The sequence below is a fragment of the Littorina saxatilis genome, linkage group LG8 (assembly GCF_037325665.1).
Source record: "Littorina saxatilis isolate snail1 linkage group LG8, US_GU_Lsax_2.0, whole genome shotgun sequence".
In the NCBI taxonomy this organism is placed as follows: Eukaryota; Metazoa; Mollusca; class Gastropoda; order Littorinimorpha; family Littorinidae; genus Littorina; species Littorina saxatilis.
In genome coordinates this window covers 34,559,581-34,575,117 of record NC_090252.1, presented here as the reverse complement: position 1 = coordinate 34,575,117, position 15,537 = coordinate 34,559,581, and the positions used below count along the sequence as shown (strand labels likewise).

Sequence of the window (15,537 nt, the reverse complement as noted above, 5' to 3'; positions counted from 1 at the left end):
TTGTTGACAACATGTGTAAATACATCGATCCGTGCAAATGGAAACAAATATGAAACGTTTGTTCAGTCACACACCACTACATTTTAAGTTGTTGTTAATTGGTCTGTGATTATATAGCCAGCTGTGTCCCAAAAGCTAATTATCAACCATTACCCAACAACCTCCATTCTTCTCTCGTTTACCATTGTCCCCAGATACATCAGCAAGCAAAGTGCAAAAGCACGCAAAACACTTAGATGGTTTTGTCTCTCGCTGCGTGCACATTGTTGTCAGTTACGAGCTGCCAGCTTTATCATTCGACTAACAGCGTGGCGTCCATCAGGAACATTTTCCATTTTTATGTAATATTTTAATGGACAAAAAAGTGCTGTTATTGTTATTATTATGTCACAGGTGCAGAGAGAGAGAGAGAGAAAGAGAGAGAGAGAGAGAGAGAGAGACAGAGAGAGAGAGAGAGAGAGAGAGAGACAGAGAGACAGAGAGAGAGAATTGAATTGAATTGAATTGAATTGAATAGAACTTTATTTCAAGGATTAAGATTTAAGGCTACGCCTTTTCTTACAATCTGTCCTTGGGACGCACAGACACACAATGATAAAATTGCAAAAATTAAAAAGTTAAAAAGTTTACCATCAAAAGGAGGTCAGAAAACTTCAGCAAAACAGTCTAAGAGTGAGTGAGTGTGTGTGTGTGTGTGTGTGTGTGTGTGTGTGTGTGTGTGTGTGTGTGTGTGTGTGTGTGTTTGTGTATGTATATCAGTGTGTGTGTGTGTGGGTGTGGGTGTTTGTTTATGTGTGTGTGTGTGTGTGTGTGTGTGTGTGTGTGTGTGTGTGTGTGTGTGTGTGTGTGTGTGTGTGTGTGTGTGTGTGTGTGTGTGTGTGTGTTTGAAAGAAAAAGTTCTTTGCAATGACTTTTTCATGTTATTTCTATAAAGCTGAAATTGATTCATAAGACATTTGCATTTATGAACAAACATTCTGCACTTACATGAAGAAACATTAGTTCTTAGATTGTCTTTCTTGTGTTAATCTATGGAAACAATGAAGCAAGAGCAATTATATGTAAGGGACAGTTAGATTAGATGTCTATATCTGAACACTTTGTTTTATTTCAGTCTTGAGAAGAGAATAATAATGTTGTAGTTCTGTTAAAACATGGACAAAGGAACTATTTTGGTCGTCAATGTGATTACTTTTGTTATTTGATTGGAAAACAGTGAGAAGTTATCATGAATATTTGATGAAAAATGTTTTTTGACATTTTCCTAACATTTCACGTTTAGGGGGTAGGGGAGAAATATCTCATCTGGTGTCGCAACAAATCCTCTCAGGAATTCCAAATGGGGCTTGAAATGATCCAAAGGCATTGTAGTTTCTAAAAAATGAAGCAGAAAACCCAAATTTGTTGAAACCTTTTTCTTATCAAAGTTGACAAGCTTTGCGCACTGTGAAAATGACGGTTCGCGCCTATCAAGCATCACTACAGCCAACTTATCAAACATTGAACACTGTAATGGGTATTTTTTACAAGATTAATGATCAACTTAACTGTTTTGATTTCAAAAAAGTGGTTCTCTGTTCATTCATTGCAGCTGTGCATTGTTGTGATTGCACAGATACATTTAGCGTTAGAGGGGGTACCCTTAAACAAAGGGGCATAATTAGTAGTGGGAATGAGTTTTTTCGTGGCGAACTTGTTAAAACGTGTTCAGTAGACCCAAATGAATATCTCTAGCCTAATGAAGCTGGATCCTGAGGGGGGTGCACGGTAGGCCTAGCTGGCTTGGAGCCTATTAAGCCTAGCGCAGAACCGCGCGAGGTGACATGCGACTCATTTCGTGGTGGAGGGTCACAAATGACCTTTTCGGTTTTATTTTATAAAACAGATTGCAGCAACCACAAATGTGTCACAGTTGAACCAATAAATGCAATAAAAAGGGTTTTATAGCCGATTGCAATTTTAGGCTATATTGACGTCATCACACGAAATTTAAGAAACGCGAACAAGCAAATCTTCAGTGGTTTTACAGGTAAAGATGTCATACGATATATCAAATTGAAGATCTCTTTGTGTACAATCTAGCTGTCATACTTTTGATTCTGTATTATAATCAAAACGTTACAACTTAAGCTTGAAAATCAATATTTTCAAAATTAATAAATTTAAAATAAAAACTATAAAATGTATTAATGTTCCGCAATGTCAATCTTTATAAACATTTGTAACCTCACATTTTAGCATATTTCCACACATTGAATGATAATAATGTTACTTCCAAACAAGAAAACACTAACTACAGCACAAGTTTGCAGTTATGCGTTATATTTTAATCTGCCTGACTGAAAATGTGTGCGTTTCTTCCTTAACCTGTATATCCGCGATTATATAGCAAATTATGTGTATGTAAGTGTGTATATATCCATGTATGCAGGTATGTATGTGTGTATGTATGTATGTATGTATCCTTATTGTTTTATGTGAATCTCTCTCTCTCTCTCTCTCTCTCTCTCTCTCTCACACACACACACACACACACACACACACACACACACACACACACACACACACACACACACATACATTCACCCACACACACACAATATCTGTTATCCTTGTTGTGGTGCAATTAAGGTCAGGTATACAGCATGACAAAATCCCCTGCAATGCAATAATGACACAAACAACAGATTTTCCCCAAAAAACTGTCATAGCAACACAGAAATTGTCTAATCAATGAAATGTAACAAATACAATTGCATAACAGAACAAAGAAACATTTGAATATAACATCAGGTATTTAGCGCCAAAAAGAAACCTAAGTCAGATCATTAGTTATGAGAACCAATTAAAGGACCCCAACTGGCTATTTTTGGTGTCAAAAACGCGTTTATTTGCGTTTTGACGTGAAATTGTTTTCTCACCTTCCCTCACAGGGTTTAGTTTATTTCGGAATCGTTTAGGCCATAATCCGACGAATTTCGTGGCTAAAACGAAGCGTTTTCGCGTTCCGATCTGGCGGCCATTGTATCTCGAACGTCCGCGAGAGTACGGAAGTGGTGAATTCTGGGTAAAATTTTCGATGACGTCAGAAGGGGTATTCGTAGAAGCAACTTTAGCTGCTGAACCTTACAGTTTTGAGCCTGGGGAGTTAAAATTAAGGGTCTGCGCGCCCCGTGATTTGTAATCTTTTTTTTTTTTACAAATCACGTTAATGTTCCCGATATCTTCTTGTCATCCCAATAGTCAAAGCACAAAAACAAAATCCCTTGAGTTTTGGGGTAGCGCGACTCCGTTGATTTACTACATTGGGTGTGCACGTTAAAGATCCCACGATTGACAAAAGGGGTCTTTCCTGGCAAAATTGCTTAGGCACAGTTAATAATTGTCTACCTATACCCGTGTGACTTGGAATAATAGGCCGTGAAAGGTAAATATGCGCCGAAATGGCTGCAATCTACTGGCCGTATAAAATTTCATCTCACACGGCATCACTGCAGAGCGCCCAGAACTGTACCCACGGAATATGCGCGATATAAGACTCATTGATTGATTGATTGATTGATTGATTTTGTTTTCTTTCTCCATATCATTACTAGATTGTCCCGTCGCTGGGAAATTCGGATCACTTCCTCCCAGTGGAAAGCTAGCAGCAACAGAGTCGCGATACCCCAAAGTCAAGGGAGATCTTTGGGATTTTTCTTCCTTTTCTTTATTGTCCCATCGCTGGGAAATTTGGGTCGCTTCCTTCGAGTGAAAAGCTAGAAACAACAGAGTCGCGCTACCGGAAAGTCAGTGAATCTATTAGATTTTTTTTCTCCATTTTTTTATTGTCCCATCACATTCCACAACTTGGACACATACCAACACTTGGACACATGACGATATCACCACGTCTTTGACACATACCACAAATTGGTCAATTACCACAACTTGGACACATACCACATCTTCGACACATACCACAACTTGGACACAGACAACATCTTATACGCATACCACAACTTGGACACATACCATAACTTGGACGCATTACAATAGCTTGGACACATACCACAACTTGGACACATACCACAATTTGGTCACATACCACAACTTGGACACATGCCACATCTTGGACACATTCCACATCTTGGACACATACCACATCTTGGACACATACCACATCTTGAACACATACCACAACTTGGACACATACCACAACTTGGGGGGTCCTGATTTGGCCTATTATGGTCCGCTGGACCCGAAAAGCAACAGCTAACTAACTAACTAACCACAACTTGGACACATACCACATCTTGGACACATACCATAACTTGGACACATTACCACATCTTGGACACATACCACATCTTGGACACATACCACAGCTTGGACACATACCACATCTTGGACACATTCCACATCTTGGACACATACCACATCTTGAACACATTCCACATATTGGACACATACCACAACTTGGACACATACCACAACTTGGACACATACCACATCTTAAACACATTCCACATCTTGGATATATACCACAACATTGCACATATTGGACACATACCACAACTTGGACACATACCACAACTTGGACACATTCCACAACTTGGAAATTTCCACAACTTGGACCACAAACGCGACTCTGTTGCTGCTAACTTTTCACTGGGAGGAAGCGATCCGAATTCGCCAGCGATGAAGGAAAATAACGAAATGGAAAAAGAAAGAAAAACAAATCTGATGGATCCCTTGACTTTGGGGTAGCGCGACTCTGTTGCTGCTAGCTTTCCACTGGGAGGAAGCGATCCGAATTTCCCAGCGATGGAACAATAGGCTGAATAGAGATATTTTTTATTTTTTTTATTTTTATTTTTTACAAATCGCGGATTTAGGTTCGACGTAATTTGTACAATATTAACAGCTATTGTGTTTTCAGCGTAGCGATAGGGCCCGATATTTAGACGAGACAAGTATAATGCCGACGAGTCGAAGGCGAGTCGCATTATACTTGTTCGAGTCTAAATATCGGACCCTATTGCTACGATGAAAACACAATAGCGTTTATATAGCTATTCTGACATTAAATTCTGTGTTAAAATCATGTTTTTGTCGGCAACAAGTACCAGAATGGTCCATGCCGTTGATTGCAGACGACGGTTCCCTTTCCGCATGAAGCCACGGAAATAACCGAACATTGAAAAACCCACGGACATGTATTACGGAGAAAACTCGAGATAACCGGATGCTTAGCATTACGTCAATATGTTAGGAATCATATGACGTCATGACGTATCATGCTTGCCTACGTAGATTGTATGTTCGAAAGTCTGACTTCTGTTGGGAATTCGCGTGGTGAAGACTGCGGTAAATCTGTAGATGATAAGAGAACAAGGATTGTCTCAGAAGAAACGACGAAATGTTTCAGACCGGTAACTTCATTTCAACATTGCACTATACAATGGACGTTCTATGTGACAGGAGAGTTTGCTGATTTTGTGTTAAACATTGGAGAGATCGTCTGCTAGAATCAGAGATAGGTCTCTTCAGATTGCAGCTTCTGGAAATGTGCAAGGTTTGTTGCCTGTTAAAGAACTGGATTTTACACGTAATGTATGTCATGTACAGTAAGCAACAACAAAAACACACACAAAGCAAATGGCATCGTCTGTCGACTAGTCACAGGAACAAACCTGGCGAGGTATGCGTGTACTTTATACACGTGGAAGAAACCGGAACCATGCGTCTTTGTTTTTGCCGATATCGTTTGGATATCGGCAAAAATGGCCGACTTTCGTAGCGTTATGCTTTGATGATCGGAAAAGGGATGTGTGAGACCATCCAATCACAGCCCCCGAATTCCCCCACGTGTCCATCAGAATAGCTATATATATATATATTTTTTTTTTGTATTTTTTTTTTGTTTTTGTCCTTACACCTGTTCCTAGTTCCGGTATTCTCTCACGCCGCCCCGTCCCTGCATTCGCTGCTCCATCCACATCTGAATTTCGTTCCGCTGCCAGACCTGTCGATTTTACAGACGCTCCAGGGAGGGATGTCGGGTCGTTGCGGCAGGCTACCCTCGGAAGTTGACACTGCACTTCTGCTGAGTCACTTCGACGGTGTTCAGTAGTGGGTCTGTCCCGAGCTAACGGACTCAGTCCACTACCTACTATGCCCCCTACTAACGACATTGACTGCTAAGTCGCGGAGCCAGACTAAGTGAGCGTCCCCTCCAGAGAGCAGACCGCCACCACGTCCCTCCGTCGACCCCCCAGAACATCACACGTTGAAGACTGACAGCAGAATTACTATTCAGGGAAGGATGGAACAGGAACAATGAGACCAAGGTCACCATGAGAGCTCCGGGCATGAAGGGCCACAAGAGCAAGGACATTTTATAATTTTGGATGATTAATGAGATGAGGATGATTATATTTATAATGATGATGCTATGGATTTCCAATTTTGGTTTGAGATTACGTGACATGGCATCACTCTGCGCTTACTGTCATAATATATCCGTGTCAACCAGGCCCGAGAACTGCTGCACCTGTCGTGTTGGCCAGGTAGTTGAAATAAGCGCTACATGTGCACCCTCAAGGTCACATTTGTGAAGTGAATGACACTCGACTGTGTGGTTCCAGCCTTTCCATTGGAGCCATAGCAATTCCACTCTGGGTTAGAGCCGGCCGTAGCCCGAAAAACCCACATGCCCCTGATGGGATTCGAACCCACGACCTCCCGGCCCGCAGCCCGATGCGCTAACCACTGCGCTACGGGGGCCGGTTACAATATTTTTTTATTTTTTACAAACCACGGGTTAACAGCTCAGTTGGAGGTTTAATTAGTGCCAATGTGTAGACATACAGGCTGGGTGAGTGGCTTAGGAGCGAGCAGATAGCTGTATCGTTATCAGCGTCTGTTACTGGAGATCGTTCTTACAGCGGCGTCCGAGTTGAGACGGAAGTGTCCCACCTATTTGGGTTGATAATCGGGGATTAATGTAGAATTGTATCCTCTTAGTCAGGTTTGAGGCACAAAGTGTACGAGGAAAAAACATTCTCTCTCAAGGGTGGAAGTAAAATGTCTGCCAGACTCAGCAAATAGATTAGGCAGCCCATGATCACTGTTGTGAGTGTAGTTGAAGTTCTATCGGATTTGTTGTTGGCTATGTTGTTGAAGACGTATAATTATGTTCTCGAATTTAAGTTGATGTTGTTGTTGTCGGCCTCCCTAACGGTGTGACAGTGTGTGTGTGTGTGCGTTTGAGTGAGACTCAGAGTGTATGTGTGTTGTCCGTAGTTTTGTAATTAAGGTTGATAGAGACTAAAAAAGTGTAATATTGATTTCCTGGAAGAAGATAATATTACGTCTTCGTATGACGTACTAGTATATGCGTTTATTTGTAACCATAGGCACTTTGCATAGAAGGCTTGCGTGCTAGCAAAGACTATAAACTTGAAATAATGATTTTCTGGAAGACAGTACTATTACGTCTTCATGTGACATACTACATGTATGTTCTATTGATAAATGTGTTTAATTGTAACCATAGACCCTTGATTTATGATACAATGATTCAAAAAAGCATGCGGGCTGGTAGAGACTAAATACTAATAATATTTTTGAAGAATGTAACTTTACCTCTGTATGTGACGTACGATCGGATGTTCCATTGTTGTGTTGTAACTATAGACGCTTGGTCTGTGCACCTTGAAGAAGGCCTACGGGCCGAAAATTTGGATTTAAAAAGATGCGACATTCTGGCTTGGTTTTGGACTTTTTATTGTGGTGTTTTTATATATATATATATATATATATATATATATATATATATATATATATATATATATGTCATATATATAGGTTACAACACTCGTGGTTTTTTTATATGGCTTGTATTTCAGTCAAGACCCAGCGGATGAATATCATCGGGAGACACGAGCCTCTGGCGAGTGGCTCTCGATTGATATTCCCGCTGGGTCTTGACTGAAATACAAGCCATATAAAAAACCACGAGTGTTGTAATCTGTATATCCCATTCTACCATCAAACACAAAGTGTAGACTACTAGCAGCACTGTTGCGATCTGTGCAGTGTAAAACATTGTTGCCAGTGAGACTTAGCCCTTTTGCAACCTTAAACTAAGTGACCGTCGCTGAAAAAATAAAACGAATGAGTACATCGATAAGTACGCGGTAACACTACTTTCAGACCATTTAAAAGCTTTAAGTAAAGGTTCATAAGTTGCAAGAAAGTAATGAAGTCGTATAGAAATTAATTTAGTTGAAGCGCACAATTCTTTTGTTTTGCGTTTCAGGTCGGCAGAACGGGCGAAACGGGTTTGGGACCCATTTGGCTTACTCGATTCAGAATCGATTCCACGAAGTTGTTTTTCTCGAACGTTTGTAATTAGGCTTATTGACAGAGAAGCAAATTTTAGGGAACAAATATGTAGGTTTAGATTTAACCATTTGCTCCCTATTTGAAATGTATCTACGTGATAAACTGTTTTGCGAGTGTGTTTGCATGGATGAACTTACACTGGTATGGGTGAGAGGAAAACGCGACCGACACGTCTGTCACCGCCGATTGATTGCATTTTGAAGGAATATGACTGGATTACGGAAAAATACACACATGTTAAGTTCTCGGATACCTTCATCGCCAATGTGGACTTACTGCAGAGCCGGCCAGGCAAAGGAGTAGACTTGCTCGCGAAACACGTGAAACAGCCGATAGATTGATAGCGAAGCCCAACCGTGCCAGGTAAGTGTGACGGTATTCGGTACCTCTCGGGTCGTGTCGGTCGAACTCGGTCGGTCATGTGATGGGGCGCGCATGTGCAACGGGGCCTTTCCGCCCACTACTCGCTTCGCTCTCTGGCATGCACGCGGGACACTGATTAGGCATGGCTTACCGCATCGACCTTGTATTGTTGTCATCTGTAGCAGTTTGCTAGACAAGTAAACCAGATGAACGTACCTGATGTGAGTGTTGTTTATGTACGCTCGGAACACGACATGGTGGCAGCGGTGGGATTCTTTACCCAACCGTGAGTTTTGAAATAGTCGAGCATAGTCGTACGGAAGAAGAAGAGCATGCCATTCAAACCGCCTGAACCACTCGACTTTGGGAGGCCCGACCAGTGGCTCACGTGGCGTAAGCGTTTCGAACGCTACAGGGTTGCTTCTAAACTAGACAAAGAACAATTTTCAGTCCAGGTCAGTTCCTTAATCTATGCTATGGGCATACAAGCCGAACAGATCTACGAACAGTTCGAATATGACGAGGACAATGACGAAGCAAAACTGGAGGACGTACTGAAGTTATTTGACACGCACTTCGTTCCACAAAAGAACGTCATACACGTTCGAGCCGTCTTCAACACCAGAAGCCAACACAGCGGCGAGCAAATCGAACCTTACGTCAGAGCCCTGTACGAACTTTCTGAGCACGCAGATTTTCATAACCGCGACGAAGCCATTCGCGACAGGTTCGTCCTTGGTGTGAACGACCGAGAACTCTCAGAAAAGTTACAAATGCAAGCAGACCTGAATTTGCAAGACGCCATTAAGCAAGCCAGGCAGTACGAGCAAGTCAAGAGACAGCTGTCTGAGCAACGTTCCAGTGTCGACGCTGTACACACCGGTACGCAGCGATTCAACAGACGCCCTCGCGGCGGTGCAGGTGCAGCAGGTACCAGCTGTGACAGAGGCAGCAGCGGTCCAGCAACCAAGCACTCCGGTTCCAGGGGTGGATTTCGTCATCCGCGTGGTGGCGGTCGTCGCTTTCCTCAGGAGGGGAGAAGTGATGCATCATGTTCACGCTGCGGACGTGGACAACACAAGAAAGACAGTGACTGTCCAGCAAAAGGGAAGCAGTGTCACGGCTGTGGCAGGTACGGACATTACATGTACTTTTCTTGTTGCCGTTCCAAGCAAGTCAACGCTGTTGACGCAGAAGAAGTGTACTACATGGGTGTCATACACAAGCAGGGAGCTGAACCAGCATGGTACACTGACCTATCCTTTGGACGTCGCAAGATCAAGTTCCAGATCGACACAGGTGCAGATGTGACCATCATTTCCAAATCCCTCTACCTGACCCTTGTCCCGTGTCCCGTGCTTATCCCCACCTGTGCAGTCATGCACGGTGCAGGCGGACAGATATCCTGCATAGGATTCTTTAGGGACACTACCAACATCAACGGTCAAGAGTTTCACCTGGATATCTATGTCGTCGACAGCAAGACAGAGAGCTTATTAAGCAGAGAAGCCTGTAAACGCATGGGACTTGTCCAACGTCTCGACAGCATACAGCCAGCGTTCGGTGAGTTGGACCAGCAACCAGTCAACTGCCCACCGGCAAAGATCGTCTTGAAAGAGAACAGCCAGCCCTACAGTCTGCACACAGCTCGGAGAGTACCCATACCTTTGATGAAGAAGGTAGAAGAAGAACTGGAAAGGATGAAGAAGGCCGGAATTATTGAGGAAATAACCGAGCCAACAGATTGGTGTTCTCCGATGGTGCCAGTTTTGAAGAAATCTGGAGCGGTCCGGATCTGCACGGACTTGAAAAAGCTGAACCTGTCAGTCAAGAGGGAGAGGTACCCGATTCCGACTCTCGACGACATTTTGCATCGACTCAAAGGAGCGAAGATTTTCAGCAAGCTGGACGCAACGTCGGGGTTTTATCAAATTCCTCTCGACCCAGAAACTGCCAAGTACACAACCTTCATCACGCCATTCGGAAGGTACTACTACAAAAGACTTCCGTTCGGAATATCCTCCGCTCCCGAGATTTTCCAACGTACGATGGAGACGATCCTGAAGGGAGAAGAAAACACGATCTCTTTCTTCGACGACGTTCTCATCTACAGCAACTCAGACGAAGAACACGAGCAGCATCTTGAGAGCTCCATGAAGAAGATTGTCGAGGCCGGGCTCAAGCTCAACAAGGAAAAATGCAGCTTCAAGCAGTCAGAGATCGAGTTCCTTGGTCACGTGATCAACGCCGACGGAATCAGACCAGACAAGAAGAAGATTGATGCCATCATCAACATGCCTGACCCGACCAACGTCACAGAACTGAGAAGAATTCTGGGCATGATGAACTTTCTGGGACGCTTTCTGCCAAACTTGTCGTCAGTCTTGAAGCCTGTCACCGAGTTGCTGGAGAAAGACAAGGCGTGGAACTGGGGACAGCCACAGACACTTGCGTTTTCAAAAGCGAAAGAGCTCCTGACAGCAGCTCCTACCCTCGCTTACTTCGACTTGACTAAGCCGACAACGGTCAGTGCCGACGCGAGCAGCTACGGTATTGGCGGCGTACTCCTGCAGCAGCACGGGGAGAAATTTACTGGAGAAATTTACGCTCGAAACCGACCACAAGCCGCTCATCTTTTGTATCAACACCAAGGACTTGCACTAAACACCCATCAGATGTCAGCGGATGCAGATGGGGTTGATGCGATTCAGCTTGACAGCAAGTTACTCACCAGGCAAGACGCTTGTGGTGGCCGACGCCTTGTCGAGAAGTCCTCAGTCGCCTGTCCAAGAGGGGAGAGAAGAGACATCGGAAGACAGAGCCGATGTTGCCACACTACTGGCGGAAGATGTGGAAGCTCACGTCGACGCTGTCCAATCTTCATGGCCGGTTTCAGACAAAAGACTAGACGAGATAGCAGCACTGAGTCAGCAAGATCCTGTCATCAAAGCAGCTCTACACTACACGGCCAACGGTTGGCCCGGGTACGTCACTGACGTAGAGCCAGCTCTGAAAGACTACTACGCATTCAGAGGGGAGTTCAGCATACATCGAGGTCTTCTCGTCAGAGGCGTCCGGATCGTCATTCCGCAGGTCTTGAGAGAAGAAATGCTGAACCGGATTCACGAAGGCCATCTCGGGATAACCAAATGTCGAGAAAGAGCAAAGTCGACAGTTTGGTGGCCAGGCATCAACGAAAACATCAAGCAAAGAGTGTCAGCATGTCAACACTGCGAAGAGAAGCAGCCATCCCAAAGAAGTGAGCCACTTGTGACAACAGAACTCCCAGACAGACCATTCCAGATGGTTGCTGCAGACTTGTGTGACTTCAAGGGACAGAGTTATCTTGTTCTGATTGACTATTATTCAAGATATCTTGAAATCGCTCATCTTCCGAGAGAGACATCTGAAGTCGTCATTGGACGGATGAAGAACATCTTCGCACACCACGGAATACCAGACGTCGTCGTCACGGACAACGGTTCTCAGTTCACGTCAACAGAGTTCCAGAACTTCGCAGCAGCATGGAAGTTTACTCACTCGACTAGCAGTCCATACTTTCCTCAGTCGAATGGAGAAGCCGAGCGAGCGGTACAAGAGGCCAAGAAGATTCTCGCTCAAGAAGACCCGTTCTTAGCCCTACTCAGTCACCGGGCTACACCTACGACGCCAACAGGAACGAGCCCAGCGGAGCTAGCACTCGGAAGAAAGATGCGAACGACGCTCCCTACTCTCGCAAGCAATCTCATCCCAAAGACGGTCAGAAGGGATGCGATCAAGGCGCGGGACGAGCAAGCAAAGCTCAGAAACAAGAGTGACCACGACAGACGTCATGGAACAGAGACCCTGCCGCCACTAATACCAGGTGACACTGTTCTCCAGAAACTAGACCACGAAAAGTCCTGGGGAAAACCAGCAACAGTCCTGCGTCAATGTGCACCACGGTCCTACGAGATACGATCAGAAAGGGGACAGTATCGTCGGAACAGACGACACCTCAGATTGTCTTCCCGACAAATGTTAGACAGGCCTACCATGACCAACATCCCTGTCCTTTACCCTGTCCCAACCCAACAGAGTCCTGTTCCTGAAACGCCAAGCCAGCGCAATGCAGACCAGCCAGGTCTTCGTTCTCCGGAACCTCCACCGACGCCTGGGTCCCCGCGACGTCCTCCAGCGGCGCCTAACCCAGGGCAGCAACCGTCGACTCCGGTCATCAAAACCCGCAGCGGACGAACTGTGAGACCACCGTCCCGCTTCGAAGAGTGAACCATCGACTCCGCAGATCAACAGCAAATAAACAATGACTGTTTCGGTTCCGGTCGGAAGATTCGTTACTGAAACCCCTATTGAACTTTAATTTTAAATGATAACGATAACGTTTCGTTTCATCAAGATCATTATATCTTTTTATTTGAAGGGGGGAGATGTGACGGTATTCGGTACCTCTCGGGTCGTCTCGGTCGAACTCGGTCGGTCATGTGATGGGGCGCGCATGTGCAACGGTGCTTTTCCGCCCACGACTCGCTTCGCTCGGGCATGCACGCGGGACACTGATTAGGCATGGCTTACCGCATCGACCTTGTATTGTTGTCATCTGTAGCAGTTTGCTAGACAAGTAAAGTAGATGAACGTACCTGATGTGAGTGTTGTTTATGTACGCTCGGAACACGACAGTAAGGACGGTCTCAAAAGTCGTCTGCTAACGAAGCAAGGGAGAGTACTCGTGTTTTTGTTTTGGTTCGCTAGCATCTGGTTATCTTGTAAGTTGAATGTTCGTTTTTTTCGACCTGCATTGCTTTCATAATGAAAGAAACGTTTGCTTATTGCATCTCATGCAGATCAGTTCTGAGATTCATTTTTGCGTGCAACTGATATGGTTTTCTGAGCCGTGCAATACGATTTTGGAACTTCATACAAATGTGTCACATTGTTCGGCGCGAGGTCAAAGGTCGGGAGCAAAGTCGTTCTTCGCCCAAATCGGAATCTGCACTATCATATATTTTTTTGAGTCCATGATGTATTTATTGAGCTATAAAAATACAACATATATACCCATACTGAAGTAACAGAGACAAAGAAGGGAGGTCATACCCAGCAAACACACAACGTAAATACGACGTTGCGAAAATGTGAATTTTTCGTGTCATTAGCAACGTTGCGAACTTTACGTGAAATTTACGTTGAGCCAACCAAAAAACGCAACGTAAAACCAACGTTGTGTCATTGTGAGATTTTGGTGTTCTTTCGACGTTGTAATACAACGTAAATTTTACGTGAATTTCACGTTGCATTTTGGTGTCTTACAAATGTTGCGAAGATTACGTGAAATTTACGTGGATCCAACCAAAAAACACAACGTGAAAGCAACGTTGCGTTACAGTTGTGTTTTTTTGTTTTTTACACGTTGGTACATAACGTAAATTTCACGTGGATTCCACCTTAAAAAGCAACGTAAAATCGACGTTGTATTATTGTGATTTTCTGGTGTTCGAACAACGTTGGTATACTCACGTGATTTTCACGTGAAATTCACGTGATTTAAAAACAAAAGTTAGTTTGATACAACAAACGTTCCTACAACGTAGTTTCAACGTAAACACACAACGTTGGGGTTTGATTGATCGCCAACGTGCCCTCAACGTGAAATCCACAACGTAAATTCTACGTCAGTCATTACCAATTTTTCACCTGCACGGTTTCGTATCGTTTATCAAAGAAATGTATATATATATATATATATAAAGCCTTTGAAAATTACGTAAGGTGAACAGATTTTTAAATACAGGAGATAGATATGTGCGAAACTATCACCGAATAACAAATGTCTCAGTCAGACGTTATGACATTAAGCGCCGATGTACCGCGCAATGTATTTGATTGCTTTGGCGTTCCAAGTGCGTCCGGTTACATTTTCTGGCATCATTAATGCATCAACGAGAATTGAAAAGTAATGCTAAAAATATAATTGTGTACGTTTAAAGTTGATCTACTGTGCTCATCAAACCTCTTGTTGTATTTTGTAAATTGGCGAGAGGGGGGCAGAATACATGAACCTAATCTCTGTGATTGTCTATACGTGCGTGTGTGTGTGTGTGTGTGTGTGTTTGTGTATGTATGTGTGTGTGATTACACGTGTTAGTGTGTGTGTGCGTGTGTGTGTATACGTGTTAGTGTGTGTGTGTGTGTGTGTGTGTGTGTGTGTGTGACATCAGTTTGTGTATGTGTGTGTGTCACATCAGTTTGTGTATGTGTGTTTGTGGGTGGCTGTGTGTGTATGTGTGTGTGTGTGTATGTGTGTGTGTGTGTGTGTGTGTGTGCGTGCGTGCGTGCGTGCCTGCGTGTGTGTGTATATGTGTGTGTGTGTGTGTCCCTCGGCGCGTGACAATATATCTGCCAATAAGTTGAACTAAAACAGGGTTCAAGTGGGAATTACACCTGAAAAAGCAGGAAGGGAGCAGAATACATGTTATGAACTCCGTTATTTATTGTTTGAAATGTTATAACCTGGGAGAAGTCACCCTCGCACCCCGTCCTAGTTTCTCTTGACCTACCTTTGAAGTATTCTTGAGGACATGACTAGACTACCCGATTGCGCCCATTGCACGGCATAAGAGAGCGCCGTTCCACCCGGCCGATTCCGCTATAGACGTCACGCGTCCAAGGGAGGTAATTTTCGAGCCAGCTGCATTGACTCGGCCAAGAACGCAAACTTTCTTCGGTTAAAGGCATTGTAGCATGTCTAAAATCATGGGACTTGTGTTATCAAGCTTTTAAAATCAC

At 44.0% G+C, this 15,537-nt stretch overlaps 1 protein-coding gene and 1 non-coding gene across 2 annotated transcripts in view; both read right to left on the bottom strand.

The window, feature by feature from the left end:
* Positions 1–15,537, bottom strand: part of LOC138972282 (nucleolar and coiled-body phosphoprotein 1-like) — a 182,091-nt gene that overhangs the window by 20,789 nt on the left and 145,765 nt on the right. The window lies entirely within an intron of this gene.
* On the bottom strand, positions 6,696–6,768 carry Trnar-gcg (transfer RNA arginine (anticodon GCG)). The gene has a single exon. It is a non-coding gene; the product is annotated as a tRNA-Arg (tRNA).